Below are 12,873 nucleotides of genomic sequence, written 5' to 3'. Positions count from 1 at the left end.
GCCACTATGCCTGGCTAATTTTTGTATTTTCTGTAGAGATAGGGTCTCACTATGTTGCCCAGGCTCGTCTCAAACTCCTAGCCTCAAGCATTCTTCCTGCCTTGACCTCCCAAAGTGTTGGGATTACAGGCATGAGCCACCACACCCAGCTGAGATTATTGTTTAAATGCTCTTTTCAGCATAGCACATTCACTTTTGCTACAGGTTCCATTTTCAAGCAAGGCATTAAACCTAATTGCTGATTCAGGCTTAGCATACCAAAATCTTGTAGATAAACAGTACTTTACAGATTACTCAGAGTCCCCCTTCTCTAAATCAGTTTCGGAACCAAAGAGGATGAATAGGGCTCAAGAATACCCAGAAAGTTGTGAGATGATTTAATGGATTATCCCAGTCCCGGAGCTGAGAGGGCCAAGAAACAGCCCCATGTTGCTGTTGCCTGGTGACATGTGCTGCCCCATCGCATGACACAGATGACGGAGAAATATGGTAACTAACATTTATGCTCTTCCTGCTCTTTTTTCTTGCTCTTCTATGGAATCAATGACTTATTTTTATTTATGGCATTACAGAGACAACAGATGACATTTCATGCTTTGTCAACAGAGGCATGCCCTTCATTTTTGCCAGTAGGAATGTCAAGTAACAGCTAATATCTTTGAACCCAAAGTTGCCAGGAAATGTGAGGGCAAAATTTGCCCCGACTGCACTGTTTCCAAGTCAATCAGACACCACCTGGAGCTCAAATGTGACCATGGCCTACTGTATCCTGATTATCCAGTCTATTACATTTCAGAATTCTTTTTATTTCCCTCTGTCAATCCCATCTTTCTCTTGGCTGCTGCGCTGCTCCTCCACCTCACTGAAGATCTAGAAGGAGAAAAAAGGTGAAATTAGTTTATTAATTGTGCTTTATGTTGGGGAAAATTATTTGGATCAAAGTATTTTGCAAAAAAAGTAGGGTCTGAACATTATCTGTGAGTTTGCATCTTTATCCCTATTAGAAAACCAAGTTAATTAAGAAATAAGCCCGGCTTGGTGGTTCACACCTTCTGCCTCACTTTGGGAGGCTGAGGCAGAAGGATCACTTGAGGCCAGGAGTTCGAGACCAGCCTGGCTAACATGGCGAAATTTTGTCTCTGTTAAAAATACAGAAAGTTAGCCAGGCATGGTAGCGCATGCCTGCAATCCCAGCTACTTGGGAGGCCGGGGCAGGAGAATATCTTGAACCTGGGAGGTGGAAGTTGCAGTGAACCGAGATCACACCACAGCACTGCATTCCAGCCTGGGGGACAGAGAGAGACCCTGTACCCAATAATAATAATAATAATAATAATAATAATAATAAAAAATAATGGTACTTTTAGATGTACTTACCAACAAAAGCCTTACTGTTTTCAAAGTTCTTTCATGTAATTATTTATTCTGATCTTCCTAAAATTCCTGTGACATATGTTGAGCTGATATTATTTATTTTTATTTTAATATCATCATGAATTGTCTCATTTAGTAGACGAAAAAACTGAGGACAAAAATGGTTGAAGCTTGCTTGAGAATACCTAGCTAACAGTTGTGAAGTTGAGACTAGATACCAGCACTTCTGACCCATGGTCCTAGATGCTTTCCGCTTGATCGTCTGCCTCTGCTCTCTGGACAGTCGCACAATTCTTAGCTGGAAGGGTCTTATATACAACTGTCCCCTTCACAACCTTCTAGGTTCCAAAACTGCTGTTGTAGAACTTAGAATGCATTGTCCCACTAGAGCAATCATGCCTATGTTCTATAAACCCCTGTGTCCATTCTCAAAAATCTATGATTGATCCACAAGAGTTAAGTACGTTACTTCAAAACGAAATATGCTTCACAGAACAATATTCCCCCAAAAACTTTCAAGGAAAAAAGTTTCAAGGTCAAATAAGTTTGGGAAGTACAGCATATCATACATCCCTCTCAGAGATTCATAATGTACATTTGCATATTAAAGGCTTTAAGTTTTCTTTAAAGAAAAGAAAACTGCTTAAAATGGTTCCATTGAGAATTCATCAACTTTCTTTGATTTTGAAATCTTTCTAGTGAGTAAAACATATGAACACCCCAAACTACAGTTCCCCAAAACACATTTTGGAAATTGCTGCTATAGAAAAATAAAATGCATGACGATTTAAGATATTTGGAGCACTTTTTCCGCTGTGAGATTAAGGGTTACCCTGAAGGCAAGAGGGATGTTGGTGATCATTCCCTTGGTATCAGTCAGAGACTAGAATTAGTGATAGGTGTTGTTGGGACATACAAAGCAGAGCCAGACGTGGAAGGATAAGGAACACAATGATAAAGGTGAAGAATGATGCCTTGGAACACTGAGACGAGACTAGGAGGACAGGCTGGAGACACATAAATGGTGAGTGACAAGAGAGCGGCTAGCCTGGGATTTGTCCTGTCTTCCTCGTTCTTCTCCCTCCTCTGATCCTGCCACTACAGACACACTCCTGGACAAAATCAAGACTGGGAAGCAGGCATGTGGCAGAGGCACAGAGGGGTGGACCCAAGCATTGAGGGCTGCCATGGAAGGAGAAGACCAGAGGAGAGAAATGCCAAGCAGCTGGAGCAAAGAGGACATCTGGTAGGAGTAACTGGCTTCCAATTGTTCTTCTCAGGAAAGGATGAAAACCAGAGGCTGCTTTTGTACCCTATGTTCTCCAACAGTCGGGTGACCATCCAATTTGTCATCCATACAAAGACACTTTTGCACTATTAATCACCATGTGAGGACAACAGATGTAAACTGAGACTATTCCAGGCATGCCAAGATATGTGTTCACCTTATCCAATATTAAATGATAGTTGAAAGTATGGAGGAGTTATTTGGAGATTGTGGTGGTTCCTTTTTGGACTATGAACCATGGCATTCAGAAAAAAGAAGATAAGGAAGTATGTATTGATAATGTTAGTTATAATGACTTCCACTTTAAATAATTTATTTAGCCAAAAATGTTTTCATGACCCCATTCAGCAAGCATGTATTGGGCATCTGTGATGGGAAAAGCACTGTGCTCCATCCTGTGGGCGATGTGGAGATAAGCAATACACATTATGCTCCAAAGGAGCTTCTGGTCAACACAGTGAATTAGGGGATGTGCTCAAATAGACAAGTTGCAAGTCAATGATCACAGATGGTTATCAGAGCACTAAGAACAAAATGCTGGGAAGTTCTGAGGAGGGGAGGCTAGAGGACACTTTGGAGATTTGACCATGCTTGAACTAGGCCTGGCGGACAAGCTGATTATTCACAGTCTGGGGGCACAGGGAAGGGGAGATAGACCTTTCCAGGTGGCAGGACAGCAGATGCCCAGAAGAGTGTGTTTGAGGTGCTGATGGTGCAATTTGGCAGCAGTAGAGGATCCATGAAGAGGACAAGTGGGAGGTGAAGTTCAGAAAGTTAAGCTGGGCAAGCCGGTGTAGCGACTTAAATGCTAACATACAGCAAATGGATATAATAAATTCAAGAAATAATTGAAAACTTTGATTATATAGTAGCAGACTGGGACAACCACAAAGTAGAACGGTTGCTCCTTACCGCTCTGGAAAACTTTGGAAATGTTGGGGCCAGCTCCGCACCTTTACAAGGCTGAAGCCAGAAAGCTGAGGGACTTCAAAACATATGAGTAAATATAAATATAAAGATTCTTATCAAATCTAGTTTAGGCACTCGTTTTAGCTTTCTATTTCTGCTGTAAAACATTGGCTGGGCGCGGTGGCTCACGCCTGTAATCCCAGCACTTTGGGAGGCCGAGGCCGGTGGATCACGAGGTCAGGAGATCGAGACCATCCTGGCTAACACGGTGAAACCCCGTCTCTACTAAAAATACAAAAAACTAGCCGGGCGAGGTGGCGACACCTGTGGTCCCAGCTACTCCGGAGGCTGAGGCAGGAGAATGGCGTCAACCGGGAGGCAGAGCTTGCAGTGAGCCGAGATCGCGCCACTACACTCCAGCCCGGGGGACAGAGCGAGACTCCGTCTCAAAAAAAAAAAAAAAAAAAAAAAAAATCACAGATTTACTAGCCTGAAACAATACAAATTTATTCTTCTACAGCTCTGTGGGTTAGAAGCCCAACATGAGTTTCAATGGGTTAAAATCAAGGTGTCAGCAGGAACATCCTTCCCTCAAGCCTCTAGAGAAGTTTCTTGAGGCCTGAGAGAAGTCTCTACAGGTCTGAAGGAAGAATGTTCCTGGGTTTTCTCCAGCTTCTACAGGTTACTCACGTTCCTTGGCTCGTGGCCCCAGTCCTCCATCTTAAAAAGCAGCAATGGTGGGTGGAGATTTCACACATCCTATCACTCTGACCTCCTCTTCTGACTTCCTCTTCACTTTTAAGAACACTTGTGATTATATTTAGCCCATATGAGTAATCCCAGAGACTCTCCCTGTCTGTTGATTAGGGACCTTAATTCTTCTTTGCCATGTAAGTAACATATTCACAGGTTAACAGGTTCATGAGATTAGGATAGGAACATCAGGAACATCTTTTGGGTGGGGGGCAGCTACTATGCTGCCTACCATAGCAACCTAGCAGTTAGGATCCTCCATGATTTTTTGACTCTCCCACAACCCCTGCCCCAAGCATGGGCAAAATGCTTCATCCTGTATTCCTTAAGGCACCTGTAATACCCATTGCTGTATATAACAGACTTCTACTGAAGATGTGTGGATCACCAAGGGTGATCACAGTATCACAGAAAAGCACTTACATTTGAATATAATGTCTTTTTGCTCTAAGATTTTTGGGAGTTTTTTTTAATAGCTATTTTCCCCTTTGGTCTGCCCACTTTCCCTATCTCCAGGGAATTTTTCCCTCTTATTCTCTCTTCTCCAAGCCCCAGGCCTGCCAAAATACCTCCCTCCCAATCCTCACTGGAAATGGAAAATTCCTGTTACTTTATTATTTAAAGCAATTTGGCTTGGTTTATCTTAGCTTTTCCTATCCAGGCCAAATCCTGGGCCTTCCCCTTCATAACCAAAAAGATCCATCAACATCTTCTGAGACAAATTCTGTGTCTGCAGTCTGTTTTAATTCTTTTTAATAGGTACTCTTCTTCTCCCTACATGCTATCAGAGAAGACTTTAATACCAATTTTAGAAAGAGCATTCCCTTTCCATTACAGGCAGGTGACCTTCTGAAGTATGGAGACTAATTGGACGGTGGTTTACAAAGTAATGAAACTAACAGGCAAGTGATCACCTGGGATAGTGAAACCAGCCTGAGTCTAGGAATCAAGAGAGCTGGGTATCTTCTCCAGTCGTGCCTCAAATGACCTGGGGACTTTGTGCAAGTCACAGTCTCTCTGAGTCACCATTCTGTCATGTGTAAAATAGGAAAGTTGAATTCGATGTTCTCTGGGTTCCAAAATTCTAGTTGGTTAGATTATGTGCTTTGCACTTTCTTGACGTAGAGTTTGGCTCTTGGAGAAATCAGCTCTAAGCAATCTAGGTAATATTCAGCCTGTGGGTCACTCCTAAAAATTTAGAGGACTTTGATGAAATGATGAAGCTGGAATTACATATTAAAGACATACTTTTTAGTGCCTTAGGGATCTCTGATCATACTGTAAATGCCTCGTTGAATTAGTGGAGTTTATGTTTGTAGCCGGGGGAGTCTGACATAATAAGCAGTTGAAAACAACCAGTGTCACGTGGGCTTCTGAGACCACAGAAACTCTGCTACTGTGATATCTGGTGTAATCCCCTGGGATTACACTCAATCTGGGGACCCTAAGCTTTTTCCTGTATTATTAAAAGGGCTGTTGGGATGGTAGCCAACCTGTAGAAGCCACAGTGACTGACTGAAAAGAGAAATATGACAAGAATCAGAGAGTTTTGGGGCAAAGATTAATTTAGAGGTTGCATATGGGATGGAATGAAATAGTGGCAAATAGGCAGCAGGAAAACCAATTAAGAGACTATTGTAAATGTTGTCATAATAAAAATGTAACAGGATGCTGGATGGGACTTTTCCTGTTGTCTCAGGGTTTCCGCTGAAGCACCAGGGCTGGAGACAATAGGCAGTGGGAATCTGCTCATTCTCATGACAGTTCCTGAGCACATCAATGTGGGACTTGCTCACCAGGTTTTTGACTGTGTATTCCATCATGCTCTCATCCTATTTATATGGGAAATTAGTGAATCATTAAAGAGAAGACTCTGACGTCTAAGGGAGTTTGGGAAAATAGAAAGTGCTGTGGTTTCTCTCTCCTCTCAAATCACATGCTCCCTGGAGTTTAAAGAACAGAGGCTCATGCCTGACTCTTGACTAGAGGTGGGCAGGGACAGAGAGGACAGCAATGGGAGAGCCTGATCTTCCAGAATTTGACAGGGAAAGGCAGGTGAATTTCCTCTAAGTTCAACAGATAACCTGAAGGTAGCTGGGTTCCAGGACTGCATGCTGGACCAGAGAGTATTGCTTTCTTGGGAGAAAAGTGTGGTGTTTGACATTCTTAACAGTGACCAGATGGAGGGGTGAGAGTCTCAGAAGAACCCACAAAAGTGTTCCATGAAAGGAAAGGCCAGCAGATGGACAGTTGCCTGGATGGAGGCCATTTGAGAGAGTCCATCAGGAGAGAACCGAAAAAGAAGTATGAAGACAGCAGCTATCATCTCCTCTGGTTGTCCATGCTGCCCGCCAATCCTGCCCCACGCCACTATCCTATCCTCAACCCTAAAGGAGCCAGAGGCAGGTGACAGAGAAGGTAGAACCAGGAGGGCCAAAGAGCAGATCCCGCGCTGCTGCCTCTGCTGATCTGTGGGATCCTTGGGCTGGCCTGAGCTGAGGAGAGGGGAAATGCTTTCAAGTGGGTGGAAAATGGAAGTTTTGATTTAGGTTGGACTAGATGTTTTCAAATTCTAAAAATGAACTGTTATCTAATATCTTCAAGTAACAGGAAAATACACAGAATCTGCCTGAGGTATCATCCAGGAGTAGGAAAGGGAGGTAAGACAGAGCATGTTTGAAGGCATGAAATTTAAAAATAAAGCTACTTTCTGTTCTTACCTCATAGAGTCCAGATCCAATAATGACATGATATGAAAGCAATAATAAACAATGAAAATAGCAGCAATAATAAGAAAAACCATCTGTTGAGCATTTACGATTGTGCCAGACTGTTAGATGCTAAAGATGCATTAATTTACTTAGTCCCTCCAATAATTCCATAAGGTACCCTCTACTATTAAGTTTAATCCCATTTAGCAGATTTGAAACTGAAGCTCAAAGAGGTTAAGTAATCTGCCACAAAATAGTGTTAATAAGTAGCTAATTTCATATCCCATAATCCATTTAAAACTAGAATAGGGTGGCAGTTATGAAAGCAGAAGGAAGCAAAAAGTGAAAGAAGTCTATGTGTTTATCATTCTAGTCAGGATGTCATAATTGGCAAAAAGTGGTGATGGTAACACTTTAGTTATTATACAGCCCACAAGTAACATTTGTTGCTAAATATAAAACTAATAAATGCACACATTAGGTAATTTGCTTTTGTTGGGTTGTTGTGTTTGTTTTGATTTGATTTGTTGTTTGTTTTTGTTTCTTAAGAAATGTTTCTTGGTCATTTTGAAATTCCTTCTCTGGAATGCAACTAATATATTAATTGTCATTTATGCCATGTAGATGTTCTATTAGGGTATTTGATGGAAATAACTGAGCGCATGTTCATTGTTTTAGTGACAATGTAGCAGCTTAAAATAGACACCTAAATTCAAGAACCGCTTCTACACTATGAACTCCTTGAAGTAGGGATCTTATTTTCCTCCTCATTGAGCTCTAACCTGCATACTCATGAGGTGTGGACGTTTATTAATCTAGGACCTTTTCATTGAGAACCTGCTAGGTTCCAGGCACTGAGTTTTCTATGCATATGCCAGCGCACACCTCTTTATGGGTGTGTGTTTGCAGCCTCAGTCATACCCTTTCTGCCATCTATAGAGAATTCTGGCTTTTGCTCTGCAGCTTCTCCTCTTCTCTGCTCTCTGAGGCGAATCAGACTTTTTCCAGGTTCCTAGGCATTTCTGATGCAGAATTAAGAGACCTGGAGCCAGAGGGACAGAACTAATGAGGTGGGAGGAAGGGGAAGGAAAGGAAAGATTAGCCCTAGGAGAGCAGGACTTTGGGGAGAAGGATGAGAGAAAGGCGTGGCCATTCATGTTTCTCCCAGTCAATTTGTCATAGATTACAAATAGGGTATCCTTTATTGTGCTCTAAGAAACCCAGGTGAAGAATGTGATTTACTTCTGTTTCCAGCCTCTGTCTCTTCTCCAAGAGAGGACCAAGTAGGTCCCAGTTTACATATATATTATTTCTAATACTTAAAACACCCTGACAGTGTAGGCATTATTGTTTTTAATTTCCAAGTGAGGAAAGAGCCTTAAAGCAGGCCAGTCATTTTCTCAGGGCTCCCCAGCTAAAGCTAGGGTTTGAATCCAGTTCTGGTGAGCCCAAAGCCTGCTGTCCTTCTGCAGTGCCACACTACGTCCCCATAACCATCTCTTGAACTGAGCTGAATCAAAATGCTTCCCTTGTGAGGGGCCTCTATTTATTCTGGTATCATACACAAACGAGCATGGCTTACTTCTGATATTTGATTCAGAAGAGAAAAGCTTAACTACTATCCTGGAAAGCAGGCCTGTCTTCTGTACTAAGCTTGCCTGTGGGCTTGATGGTTCATTTTGGAGTCCAATCACTCTGCACCTAGGAAATGGCAATGTTTACCACAAAAGGTTCAGCAAAGACTGTTGCTAAAATTGCTCTGTGGCCATTCATGTTTCTTAAAATCAATTTTTTGACCAGGTAGCTGCCTGATGCACAGAAGTGAGAAGGAAAAGGTTTCTTGAAACTGCCAACCAAGTTACCCCAGACCTTTCAATGGCTGGATAGTAAACAAAAATATATGCACTCGTTTTGGTGAATTATTATCTTAAATGGCTTGAAGGAATGTTCTCATGCTCTATTGCCAAAGAAACCATGATAAAATTTCTTATAAATACTTCAGAAACAGGACTACCCACTCCCATGGAAAATGGATAGTGTATACAATGGACCTCCAAGGAAATAAGTGACTGTGTGACAGAAGATAATATACTCATTACAAGAAATCTCTTTATGATCCAAGTCATAATGAATGAACTGTGTACATGAACAGGAAAGGGGGAAAAAAATGAATCTGACAGTCATATGAGGTGGTTTTGGACTGGTGTTCAGACACCATTTCTCAAAGTTGCATAAACTTTCTTTCTTACTGAGGAAACATTCCACAGGCATTAACAGTGAAGTGACTGCATCTATATTCAGAGAGGACATGCACAGAGCCATTATGGACCAGACAGGAATTGTATAAAAATGATTTGACAAAAAAGTCAGTCTGCTATGCCAAAATCCAGAGTGCTCTACCTCAAGGTGAATCATATTCAATTCCAAAATGTCAAGTAGATTTAGCCATTTTAATCTTTTTATTAGATTAAAACTTGATACCTTTATAAAAGCTAAAGAAACTGACTGGAATTACAGACTCCAGCACTGACAAATTGTGTGATCTCGGGCAAGTTGCTTGGATTCTCTAAGCCTCAGTTTCCTCATTTCTAAACTGAAGGTGGTGCTTATATTTATGGCAGGATTAAGTCAAATAACCCAGGCAAAGCTCTCCACACTGTTTTCAGCAGTCAGTAAGCACTCAATGGTAAGTGTTAGAAATTACTTATCAAAAGTAATAATAAATATAATAACTGATAAGTTTGCACAACTCATCAACATATAGTGCTAATTTTTTCATTCTGTTTTCCCCTTGAACTCATAGACAATATCTGACCTTAAATAATTGAAAAGAATGTGCTTAGAGAGGAAGCAAACACAGATCTGAAAGTCACAGTCCATGCAGTTTCTACATTGCTTTGACCTTTCTGATATTGGTGGATCCGGAACATTCAAAGTGCCATGGGCATCCTTCTTGCAGTATTTCCTCCTGATGTTTGAAAAGAAAGTCTGTTTTCATAAGACCTTGGGCCTGATTTCCAGTGGGAAAAGGGCTGAAAAAAATTTGGCTTCATTTCCAAGTATCTTTGCACATTTCCCCAATTGCACAGAACCTCCAAGCTTCCCCAGATTACCTCGTTTCAATGACATGGAATCTTTCAAAGGGAATGTAATAATTCCACAGAGGACTTAGCATTTCTGACAGCCTACCTCCCACTGTCCTCAGAGCTTCATAAATTATGCTGCCTCTGAATGTGAGCTGGGCAGCACCATTTTCCTGGCCCCTTGAGTGATTCATGGTTTCTCTTAACTATGTCAGTGCCTTGTCAGCAAAGCTGTTCCTTTTGGACAGTGTGTGATGTGATCTGCTTCTTGGAGGACAGCTTGCTAATTATGTACTGATTTTATATACTGATGATTTTGTTTTACAATTTCAAGGTAACTAATAACTATTAACTTTAGAAATTACTTCCAAATTCAGAAAACATTACCATTTAATTAACAATCTGCTCTCTGCAATACACTGTGACCTGAGAAACCACTCTAATGGTAATACACTGTTATCATTAAAATTAACCAACAAACCAAAAGAATGGTGCTGCTAAGGTCAGATATGGAGAGACAATAATTAAGAGAAAGTGAAACTAAAAACAAGTATCAGACCAAAAGATCAACACAGCACAGACAGCCGCTGTGCCAGCTTCCCTGTTTTGCACTGCCAAAACAGCTCCCTCCTGACCTGCAGTTCTGCAGAATTCCAAACCTAGGCCCTTCTGGAGCTCGGGGCTGAGAAAATGTGTTGTGTGGTTTAGTAATGGAGGCTCAAAGCAAAGTGGATAAAACATTCCTGAAAATGACATGCCTCTAAAGTTCCCTCTGAGGTATCTATAATCTTTACATACGAGAACGAGCTATACATTTTTATGAATAAGTTTTATCTTTTCCCAGCCTTCAGAACTTCCCACAAGTCTTTCAAGCTACACAGGCTCTTCCTGACTTAGGAAGCTTCCACTCAGGGATGTTTGGTGGCGGTTGTTCATCCCAGCACTTTGGGGGCCTTCCCAGTATTGCCCTTGCCCCTGGGTCCACAGGGAGCATCTTGTCATTGCCAGATGCTTCTTTAGAGCTAGGGAATGCAGAATTGGGAGAAAGAGGAGAAGAGAAGAAGGAAAATGGTACAAGCGATATATCTAGGAAAAAAGGTTTTCAGGATTTAGAGAAGAGAATTCTTGAAAAGCGACAGGATGAAGTCAAGAGGGGTACAAAAGGAGGCTGTGGACTGTGTGCTGACAGCATGGTGTTGGAGAAAGGCAAATAAATAACTCAATCAATTATTTTGAAATTACCTTTAAGATACTGGCTATGTTTCTTGGTCAACATGACTACCTTGAGATTAGACCTCTTGAATTTCAGCCTCAGGAGAATTTCTTTGGGAATGATTACTACAGACAAAAAGTTGGCACTACTCGGTTCTACTGCCAGAGTCCACCTGACTTCCGAGGCTTAGACACAGGAACCCTAGAGTCAGTATCCTACAAGGCTCCCTGCCCAACTCCCAGCTCCTGCTATTGCTCAAGCTCCTCCACCAGTTCCATCCCGGGTCTCTCTCCTTAGAGTGTGTAAGAGATCCAAAGCTTACAGAGAATAAAGGCATAGGGATTGTGCTTCCTTAGAAGGTTTTAGAAGTTGGCCCAGGACAGGCCGGGTGTGGTGGCTCATGCCTGTAATCCCAGCACTTTGGGAGATCGAGTGGGGAGAATCACCTGAGGTCAGAAGTTTGAGACCAGCCTGGCCAACATGGTGAAACCTCATCTCTACCAAAAATACAAAATTAGCCAGTCATGGTGGCGCATGCCTGTAATCCCAGCTTCTCGGGAGACTGAGGCAGGAGAATCACTTGAACCTGGGAGGTGGAAGTTGCAGTGAGCTGAGATCATGCCACTGCACTCCAGCCTGAGCAACAAGAACAAGACTCCCTCAAAAACAAATAAAAATAAAAATAAATAAATAAATAAATAAAAATTGGCTCAGGACAGAAGGCTAAAAGCCATTATGGGTTAAGTAGGGTTTTTTCGTTTTTGTTTGTTTGTTTGTTTGTGCTTGGCCTGATAATCTACCATTTTAAACATTGTTTCTGTTGGAAAAAAATGTGTTTTGATATCCCCAAAGTGGATATATACAGGGATTTTTAAAACAATGCCCAAAGTAGGTCTAGGATTGTCATTCAATGCTTCTTAGGTTACGTTGATGTTGATTTGGCTTAATTTTTATTTTCAAAGGACAGAGTCACCATTTATATTTTTAAAATATGTGTATGTAGGTATGAATATAAATAAGAGTATTGGATATACACCAAGATGTTAATAATAATCTTTAGGTTGTAATATTATAACTGATATTTTCTTCTCTGTATCTTTATATTTTCCAGAATAAGAAAACAATGAGGATTTTTCATTTTTAAGAAAGCAAGTAACATTGAGAAACAAAATTTACAATAGATTCAAAAAACATTATAAATACTTAGGAGTAACTTAATAAATGAAGTGCATAACTTCCATGCTGAAAAAGGATACAATATTGCAGAGAGAAATGAAAAAAGATTTAAATAAATAGAGAGATAACATGTTCATGGATTGAAATACTCAATGGTGTCATAATGTCAATTCTTTCCAAAGTGATCTATAGATTCAATGCGCGAAATTCATAAGCTGATTCTAAAATACGCAGTCATGTGTCACTTAATGACGGGTATATGTTCTGAGAAATGTGTCACTAGGCAATTTCATCATTGTGTGAACATCACAGAGTTTATTTACACAAACCTGGTATAGCACACTATACACCTAGGCTATGTGGCAT

The 12,873-nt window shown here is 41.1% G+C and overlaps 1 long non-coding RNA gene across 1 annotated transcript; it reads right to left on the bottom strand.

Annotated features, from left to right (window-relative positions):
- Positions 1–223: 223 nt before the first annotated feature.
- LOC119628298 (uncharacterized) lies at positions 224–10,414 on the bottom strand. Its single transcript, XR_005244569.2, has 2 exons — positions 9,938–10,414; positions 224–870 (listed from the first exon to the last, which is right to left on the bottom strand). It is a non-coding gene; the product is annotated as an uncharacterized lncRNA (long non-coding RNA).
- Between the last annotated feature and the right edge of the window lie 2,459 nt (positions 10,415–12,873).

Source organism: Chlorocebus sabaeus, chromosome 4, assembly GCF_047675955.1.
Source record: "Chlorocebus sabaeus isolate Y175 chromosome 4, mChlSab1.0.hap1, whole genome shotgun sequence".
Taxonomy (NCBI): domain Eukaryota; kingdom Metazoa; phylum Chordata; class Mammalia; order Primates; family Cercopithecidae; genus Chlorocebus; species Chlorocebus sabaeus.
Note: the sequence above shows the minus strand (reverse complement) of the source record. Positions and strands in the feature narration are given on the sequence as shown.